Source organism: Phaenicophaeus curvirostris, chromosome Z (assembly GCF_032191515.1).
Source record: "Phaenicophaeus curvirostris isolate KB17595 chromosome Z, BPBGC_Pcur_1.0, whole genome shotgun sequence".
NCBI lineage: Eukaryota > Metazoa > Chordata > Aves > Cuculiformes > Cuculidae > Phaenicophaeus > Phaenicophaeus curvirostris.
In genome coordinates, this window is record NC_091431.1 from 6584549 (window position 1) to 6594187 (window position 9639).

Consider the following 9639-nt stretch of genomic DNA (forward strand, 5'->3'; position numbering starts at 1 on the left):
TTTTCTGTCCTAACAGCAGGTACACTGAGAACCTCAAGAGCTTACAAACGCTTGCTTGAAGTCACACACACAGTTCTCCCATGTCCTCTTCAGGACCCTGTCAGAAGGTACGGCAAACAGAAACGAGGATGTGCTGCGTTTTGGGTTTGGCTCCCTTGCCCACTTGTGATCACACTAAAGGTATATGTGTTTGCATCAGTCAAACCAAAGAGGTGTTGGCAGTAAACTTAGTACTTTTTCTAGCAGTCTGACCCATTTGGTTCAAGTGACTTTCTTTCTGGTTGAAGTGACATTGAGGTTATGTGCCCTTATTGTTAACTGTTTGAAGTGTCTCCTTTCCTATCTGGTTAGCAAAAGCTAGATAACACTAACACATCAGCAAAACAGGAATAAACATAAGGGACCTCAGACTGAGACTGCACAGTCTGGGCCTAATTCTTCCATGCATATTCAGGCATAATTCCCATTTATAACTAATGAAAATTTTGCCAGAGTAAGGGCTAAGAAAGACATCCACATTTGGGCTAACTCTGGAAATCTGTGAAACCAACAGAGCCATGACAGCTGACACCATTTCAGAATCCAACATTTTAGTCTGAAACAGAAAATCTAAATATTTCACCTGTACTCTTGCACAGAGGAAAGAATTGTGTTTCTGTCTTCCCATACATGTGTCCGTATATCAAGGTTTAGCCCAACTCATCTCAATTGGCAGCTGGACACAACCAGTTTTGGTTCCAATCAACCCCTTCCACCTCAGGGAAAGGGAAATGAGAGAAAGAAACTTGTGGGATGGAAACTAAAGCTAAAAAACCTTTAATGAAAAAAGTAATAATAAAAAGAAAATACTATTAATAAGAAAATAATAAAATATATACAAGTATATGAGATCAAACTCCTCCCCGCTAATGACTACATCACCATTGATGCTGTAGAGGAGAAACAGGGAAAAGTCCCAGGCGGGACTCAGCAGCAGACAGGAGCTGGATTCAGGAACTGGGTTCAGGAATGCAGAGATCCAGGATCAGGGGTGAAAAGAAAGATGAGGTCCATGTTGGACACTTGTCATCAGAGAAGAGAGATTGACCCTCATGATCCCTCACTTTATACCGAGGATGGTATATATGGAGTAGTGTACTCCATTGGTCAGTTTTGGGTCATCTGTCCTGTCTGCTTACTCAGACGTAACCTTTTTTTGTCTCTTTCACTTATGGTATCCCACCAAATTGAGGATGACTGGCTTTTCTGCATACCAGTGCCCCATGTTGTCCCTTCTAGAGAGGAACACTGTCTGAAAAACTTGCAGTTGACTTTCAGAGAATGAAGTTAAGGATGCCTAAGATGGCAGCTTAGCTGGAAAGTTAGAAAATTGTTTCTGCTTTAGCTCAAACCACAACACCCATGTACGTAATGGCCCTAAGGCTGTTCACCTGGTACACAAAGGCACCTCAGCACCATGGAGAACTGTATATTTTGTGTATTCCCTTCTCTTGTTGTCTGGACTCTATACAGTAATCATGTCTGAGCTTATATCTTGCTACTTATCTATTGTATTGTATAGTATTGTATTTTGTGTACATGTCATGAAGAATTGCTTGTTCATCTGTCAGCACATCAGTATTGCATGGCCACAAAAGAAGAGGGAGTTAGATGAACTTAGTTCAGTTGACATATGCTTTCACTTCTGCTGCTTTTGCTGTTTGCCACTAGATGAACTAAGTAAATAAAACATGATCCTTTACTGAAATAAAAGATTTTTTAATTTTTAATTTTGTTAATTTTGTTTGTATTACAAATTCTATTACAAAGATTTTATAACTGACTGCCTTTTCAGGAACTCTTGTGTAACATGGAGATAGTTTGTAAGATTTTATTACTTATAGAGTTTAATAAAAGTATAAGGAGTTTATCACACATTTTCTGTATTTACAGTCTTCAGAAAAGTATGGTAATGACTATCGTGTTTAGTAAACCTCCCTACCTCTGCTTCTCATGATTCTTCAAGAACATTCAGTTTTCTCTTTTTCTTCCTGCTCCCAGCTCTTCCTAATATAGTAACTAGACTTCATCCTTTCTCATTGAGAACGAAGTAAGGATAATTATGACCAGAAATGTCGATTACTACCTCTTTATATAGCGTATGGTAGAAGATCGGTTGTGAAGTTTTTGTCAATGGACAATTTGTGCTAAAAGCTCAGATACTACTTTGAAAAAATTTCTGTATACTTCCACCACTATTGCTACTCATAGACAAATGTTAGGAAAAAGACATAGGATAAATTCAGTGGATATATCTTACTATATCTAGTACGAAGCCTATTTGTAGGCTTTATTCCTAAACAGTAATAAATGATTTTTTTCCCACTGAAATTACTAGAGGTGTGGAAGAATGAAGTCATCTTAAGTCATGGAAAGTCATGTCTAGTCAACTCAGTGATAGTACTCTTCCATTTTATAAAGCTGTTCTACTTTTGTGTAGCTTGGTCCTCTGTTCTTGTAGCCACACTTAACCGAAACTATGTTTTAATGAAATTATGATTTAATTTTGGCCTTCCGTCCTGTGTTCCCTGAAGCCTATGTGAATTCAGCTGCTGATTTACTTTGCATTAGACACCATTTTTTGTTAGTAGATTTGGTCTACGGATCTCTGTTCTCTTGCTGTGATGTCATGTTTGTCATCAGTGGAGACAAAGGCCTTCACCATACCAAGTGCTGTAGGGAAGAAAAGAGAGGCTTAAGGCGGGAAGAGCTTTGGCTGAGGGTAGCTAGCACAGTGAACATTCATTCTGCTTCATCAGTGTCTCAGTCTCAGACATTCCAGGTTACAGATTACCAGGACCATGCACTAAATACCATGACACGACCAGCCCTGGCTTCAACTAGAATCTGTTGCTGTCTGCAGCTTTGCAGTTTTCATTATCAGGCATATCACAGGTCCATTTTTGAGATGAGTTACAATAGCTGAGGCGCCCTGATAAAAGTCTCATGGTTTGTGATCACTTTCAAGTTGGCTTTTATCTCAAGCCTCTTAAATTCATGGAAGTGAAGCTTTAAGCCAGATTTTTACCAGAAACATGGGATGCAATCACTTAGAGCACTATGGAGAAGTTGTTTATATCCAACAGTATATAAATAGCCCTTATAAATACTTACTAACATGTTGGAAGGAAAATATCAGGGCTTGTTAGTAGTCATTAGGTAGGAACTAAAAGTCCTGGCTCGTGCACTGTGTGTAAAGAGGCACTGTGTCTCTCTTCTGTTATTTTCTTTCCTGTCTATTGGAGGTTTCAGTTCTCCTTCCAGTCTTAATATTTACATTTTCCCTTCTTATCATTTGCATCTACACACAAAACAGATGCTCTTGATTTTGCCCTTCTTTTAATCATATCAGTGCAATACCCTGATATCAGTAGTCAATTAACAGATTGTGTTCTGATCTTTCAAGGAATTCCTTCAGGTCTCCAAAGAGTAGATGGCACCTCTATGGGCTTCTGTTTGGAGTATACCCAGATTATTCACCAAGCAAATGGGGACAATTTCTGTTCATATGTTTTAGACACCGTTATTCGCAGAAGGAACCACCGACATGACAGAATTCATTGTTTGATACAATCCCTAAAACAGATTCCTTGACATCAGCAGAAGTGTCATAAGGGAACATAATTGGTTTGAAATCTTTCTTTGTGAATGAAAGCAATGGCATATTTCACCCCATCTTAAACTAACTTCTGCACTCAAAGCTATTTGTTTATAAACGCTAGATTTGCCTATTTCTTTATGATTAATTGCACATGCTTGCAAAATCATTTCATAAGGAATGCAATTTTAATGTTAAAAAATTAAGTGCAAAGCGCATTCACATGTTTTTTTTAAGTTCCTTGAATTTGTTAAACACTATCCTTTGTTCTGTCCTATGCACTCTCAAGTTTGCAGCTACAGGAGTTGCCAGCACGCCTACAGAAAATCATGAAGAAATTGATATCCATTAGCTCAGGTATGTAGCCTGGTCAGGAAAGACATGCATGATAAAAGGCTCAAAATCCAATCCAACTTCAATGACAGCTCAAATTCACACTGAAGTAATTAAATAGTTGGATTTAGAAGAGTGAAAAGTTTGAACTCCCAAAGCATAGCTTGCAGAATTCAAAGGGAAGTAATAATGGAAATTACTTTCTGTCCTTATTGAAAGGTGATGGAACACAAAAATGTTTATTTCCACAGAATAGTAGTGTTAGGTTTAAAACCTGGTAATTTCATATGTACTAAAATTTGATTCATTTATTACCAGCTAAATACATTACAGACCAGCTAGGAAGAACCTTTTAAAACAATAAACATAGCTAGGACCTAGTTGAGCATTAGTTTTTTACCCCCTTCCATTAAACAGGAAGAAAAAAGTGTTGTCTTTTTGTTTCATTCTTTCCTCTTCATTATTAACTTCTGCTTCTTTCTCCTGAAAGCACATGTAAAAGTTTACAGTAACGGAACATCTGTCTGGAGTGTTAAAACATTGAGAGGAAAAGAAACCCCACAGAGAACAGTGCAGAAAAAATCAGAGTAGAAGAAGGATAATGAGCTCTTGGAAGGGAAACAAATGCTTTTAGGTGTGGAGACTCATTTTCCTAATCCAAATGACATAGAAGAAGTGGGAGTGCTTTTCCAGTTTTAAAGGCTAGGGCCATTATGTTTGGAAGTGATTACTGCTCATGAGCTGTCACATAGAAAGCACTAGGGCTGGAGGTACTTTCTAATGTAAATACTGGGAAGGAAGAACGTGAACTGAAGTATCTATTATATTACAAAAACAAACACTGGAGCATTTAATCCTCTTCCTGTGTCTTTGGCACAGCTGCTTGTCTTAAGCTGTCTCCCCCGTGCACAGTTGGAATAAAGTGGACTGTTCACTGCTATGCCTATCAGAAAACTGTGGTGTTTCCCTGCCTCTGACCATTGCATCACCTTATAACTTAAAGGTTAAGAAGGACCTGTTGATGACTCTTTAGATGCTTCTTAGGGATGGCCAGATATGGAGTCCTGTAAGGTCACTGACAAAGGTTAAGATGGAGAGTGTGATGGCAGCTGGGAAACAGAGGGGGCTAAGGATTCTTTTTTCTTCAGTGATGTAAACCCAATCATGGAGGCTACAGAGGCCAAAAAACCTCAGCCCACAACACTAAGCTTAAGCAAAGCCAGATCAATTGCAAATAAAGACAGATGAACTTTTATCTGAACAAAAGGAGGAGGGGTTTGAAGCTTGTCTAGATAAATGGGATTTTGGTGATAGAGCATGGCTTTTCTCATGGGCATAATTTATTTTAATTATCCTACACATGGAAAAAGAGGATGCTTTGGACAGAAGGAATTTTGCTTAGACATCTTGAACTAATTAAGAGCGTATTGACATTTTATATTTGAATTCTGTCACTATCATGCATATGACCTTGGAAGGTCACATTGGTTATTGTTTCATAAAACAATCTTGAACAGTCAAATGAAGCAAAATGGGAAAGCTCATTTATTTTTTCTGGGCTTTGAATATAGAAAGATTTGACCACTTACACATTAAAATGCTAAGACCATTGTAAAAACATGCCTAGAAACATTATCTTCCTGGGCCTGTATTGTTAAATAGTCTACATAGTTGTGGCAGAAGGTTAAATGGCAGGATACTTCAGTAAAGTTTCTGGCATAGCATGCATGAACATACAGGACGTACAAAATGCATGTGTTCACTCCTCTCCTACAATTCAAGAACAAATAAAAAGCAGTATGAAGAGAATGTGTCTTTCTGGAAAGATTATTGCTCTGCTTTTCTGACATGATTTTTCTCCACATTTTCCTCACCACAGAATTTGTTTGTTTGTGGGCTATTTTTTTTTGGCAAGATTTTTTTTACAAAAAAATTTAATCCCTAGAAAAGTTATTCAGAATATTTCTACTGCCACCTTGGCTTTTGAGGCTGGCCATGCATGGCAGAACATTCAGCTTCTGTCACATCCACAAGATGACACTTGATTTAGAGCTGATAGACCCACTAAATTTACTGAAAGGCTTTCAAAGTAAGAAAAATACTCTCCTCATTTAAGAAAACATAATTTTTGACAAACCCTTGCATACAATTTGAGTAGATTCTTGAACCGAACATGACATATCTGCTGCTGGGAGGTGGAAGTGTGCAGCCTGGATTTCTGTGTCCAAGGGGAGCCATTTTATCACAGTTACACTTCCTGAAAGCATTGGGAGACCTTTGTTTTTCTTCTAGCACACATTGAAAACAAGTTTTGAAACTTTGAGAGCTGTTGTGAAACAGTCATCCTCTGGCAAGCTCTTGACTTTTGCCTTCCAAATATTTTAAAATTTATATTGTGTCCAGCACACATTTTTCCAGAGAGCCATGAGAAACATGCAATCTCTGTCTGCTACCTTAATCCTATATTTAAGACCACTTGAAAAGTTTGAGGGATACATGCCAGTTGCAAAAGCAGTTACTCTGAGGCTGGGAAATAATACAGCTAGGTTGTCTTTTTGGATCTTTGAACAAAACTGCTTGCTTTAAGCAGGGCAGCAGAATCAAGAATAAGGAGTGGTGATGTGGTTAGTCTTGCTCCATACATGTGCACAACCAGGTAAGTCTGAATGAACCCTGTGCCTCTCACATGGCCAGGTACTCCATATAAATATTGCTGGATTCCTTAAATTCCTTAACAACTATTCTTAGTAGCTTACAAAATACTTCTTTTCATAGAAACAGGATCAAGAGGCCTGAAGGTCTGTTGGCTTCATGCTGTTCTTCTGACTTCGCTTATAAACTTGCTCTTAGAGAAGATTCAGCATTATGTGGATATCCAGAGCCTTCTAAAGTCAGCTTAAGTTGAATAGCAGGTTAGCTGTCTCATACTCAAATGCCAGACACACTGTAGTATGCAAACATTTACTACTAATTTAAAAAAGTATTTGACTTCAGGTCCAAATTGGAAAGGGGATCGGCTTTCTTTGACTTGTTATTGTTTGGAAAAGAAAATCCATAGATGAGGATTAGAAGACACAGAGGGAGGAAGCATCTCATTGCCATTCCACAGATCCACAGATTTTGCAATGATTAGTGCAAACAGGTGCAGAGATAATGCTATGTGCTACTCAGATAAGCTCCGAAGGTTACCTGCATCACAAGAAGTAACACACCAACCACTGCAGCTCTCCCTGCCTTCAGCAGAAAGAGGGCAGCATTCGACACATGAGAACATGGACCCTACTTCCATATGTTTATGCCAAATGAAACCTGGTGTACACCAGAAAAATAGGTTTTCATAATGTGTTATCCTCAATCTATTTACAGAAGAAATGCTAATGCTGGGGCCAAAGTAGAAATACTGCTTCTGAGCTTGATCTGACGCCTACATCCATTAAAATTCCAGGGCTGCTGCTTTTTTCCTGGTAATCTCAGTTTCGATTGCAGGAAGAAGTGAAATAACATACAGTGCAGCTGACACAGTTCTTGCAGAGTGTTTGTTTTATGGCCATACCTTTTTTTTTTTTTGGCTGAACTAGTTGCCCTTTTTTCCTAGTCAATCAGGAGCCTCCTGAACCCACTGACTCCAAAGAGACAATACAGGAAATTGTATGGATCAATTTATTATTCTCAGCTGTTTGTTTAGTTATGTGGGGCTTTCACTATCTCTGGCATTCCAGAGCAACCCTGCTTTGAAGACTGTGCTGACACTAGCTAGCAAATAGGTGAATTAAGCTGTCTTTTCCGCACTCTCTCTTTTGCCTGAAATATGTCTGAAAGTATCAAGACAAGGCAGCTCCAGGTTGCATTCCAGGTTAGAAGTCCAGCAGTTATTCATTAAAGCTAAGTTTCAAAAGCCAACAAATAAGTAAATTTATGACATCTTCATTAATAGTGGAGTCAGTTTATTGGGATGAATATAGTGTTGGACTGGCTGCAATGTGCATTATATACAGCATTCCTGAATGGATGAGTGAAGAAATGAACCAGAGCTGCAGAAGAAATGAAAGTCCTGATAACTACCAGATTTGTATATTAACAGCAAACATAACTTCCATGCACCTTCTGCTATTGTATCCCAGATGGAGGTCCAATACAAATGAAGGAAAAGCAGAGCTCACTATGCATTGTGTTGTGACAGTATTAATTCATTTCATGAATTTCAAGTCCTTGTACACGTTGCACAAAAAAAAAAAAAAAAAAGGAATTCTATCCTTTCAGATTTCTCTCCTATCTAAGACGGAATATTGTAGAAGGCAGTGACGTCACTGAATCAGAATCACAGAATCACTACGTTGGAAAAGACCCACTCGATCATTGAGTCCAACCATTCCTATCAATCACTAAACGATGGCCCCCAGCACCCGTCTTTTAAACACCTCTAGGGAAGGTGACTCAACCACCACCCTGAGCAGCCTGTTCCAGTGCCCAATGACCCTTTCTGTGAAAAAATTTTCCTGATATGAAGCCTGAACCTCCCCTGGTGGAGCTTGAAGCCATTCCCAATGAATGGGTTAAAATAGGTTCAATGAATTTAAGGACGAGAACTATGTGTGGCTATCAAACTCTGTTGAACTGGGTTCTTCAGGTTGAAATTCAGTAGCTGTCATACCAGCAAGTTCTTACACTTCTAGCCACTGGAAGCTGAGGCTTTTAACAAGAAGAACAAAAAGAAAATGTTTTAGCTTGTCATGTTTTACGGTCTTCTGAAGCTGTCATTAGTGGCCTCCATTAGAAAAGAATGCTGCTCAAGGCAGCATTTGGCCTCTCCCAGCACTGCAATTTATACATCTTTTGGAAATACATTTTAGAGCTGGTCACTCAATGTGTTTTCAAAATCTGCTGGGTTTTTCAAGAACATGTTGAAACTCCTTGTTTCTGTGGTCAACAGCCTGTAGTTAAAAATAAACCAATTTATATGTGTGGAGGCAGCAAGGCAACAGCACATACAGAAGTTAAATTATGGACTAAACTAAAGCCAGCTTACCCTAGGAATGCAGAGGAAAAAAAATGTCTCTGCTGTTTACATAACTGGAATGTTTCCCCACTTGTAAGCAGGTCAATACTTTTATCATGTCTATTTAACAGGGTCAAGATGGAAAATCTTGTTTCCTTCAGGTACCTCAAAGTACAACAAACAAATGATACAGCAGCTTTACAGCTTATCAGAGAACAAGCCACTTAGTAATGCAGCAGGACATGCTGTGTTGTAACCACATCTAGCTTGCCACTGCAGGAGTTGTGCTCTTCAGTATGTTTGTGCATCCTGCTAACCTGGGCAGACTTAGTGATAGCAGAGCACAGTGCATATCTGAGAGCTCTGAGTCTGTTTCCCAGCCATCTTAAAGACAGACAGAGAGGGAAAGCTCACTCCCAAAGGCATTGTTTCAACTTAACAATTATTAGGTCAGACCCTTGGAAGAGCAGACAAACTCAGAGATACCACCCAAGAGATGGGATAATCTGAAGGGCCTTTACCGAGAGCACAAGAGATTTGGAAGTATCTGGCAGAGGAGGAACCCCACCCAGCTTCCAAAACTAATACAGAGCAAGCCTTACTATGAAAACTTATGAAAGGGTTTGTACAGACTGCGTACAAGTTCAGAGTAACTCAAAACCGTCATTGTTCA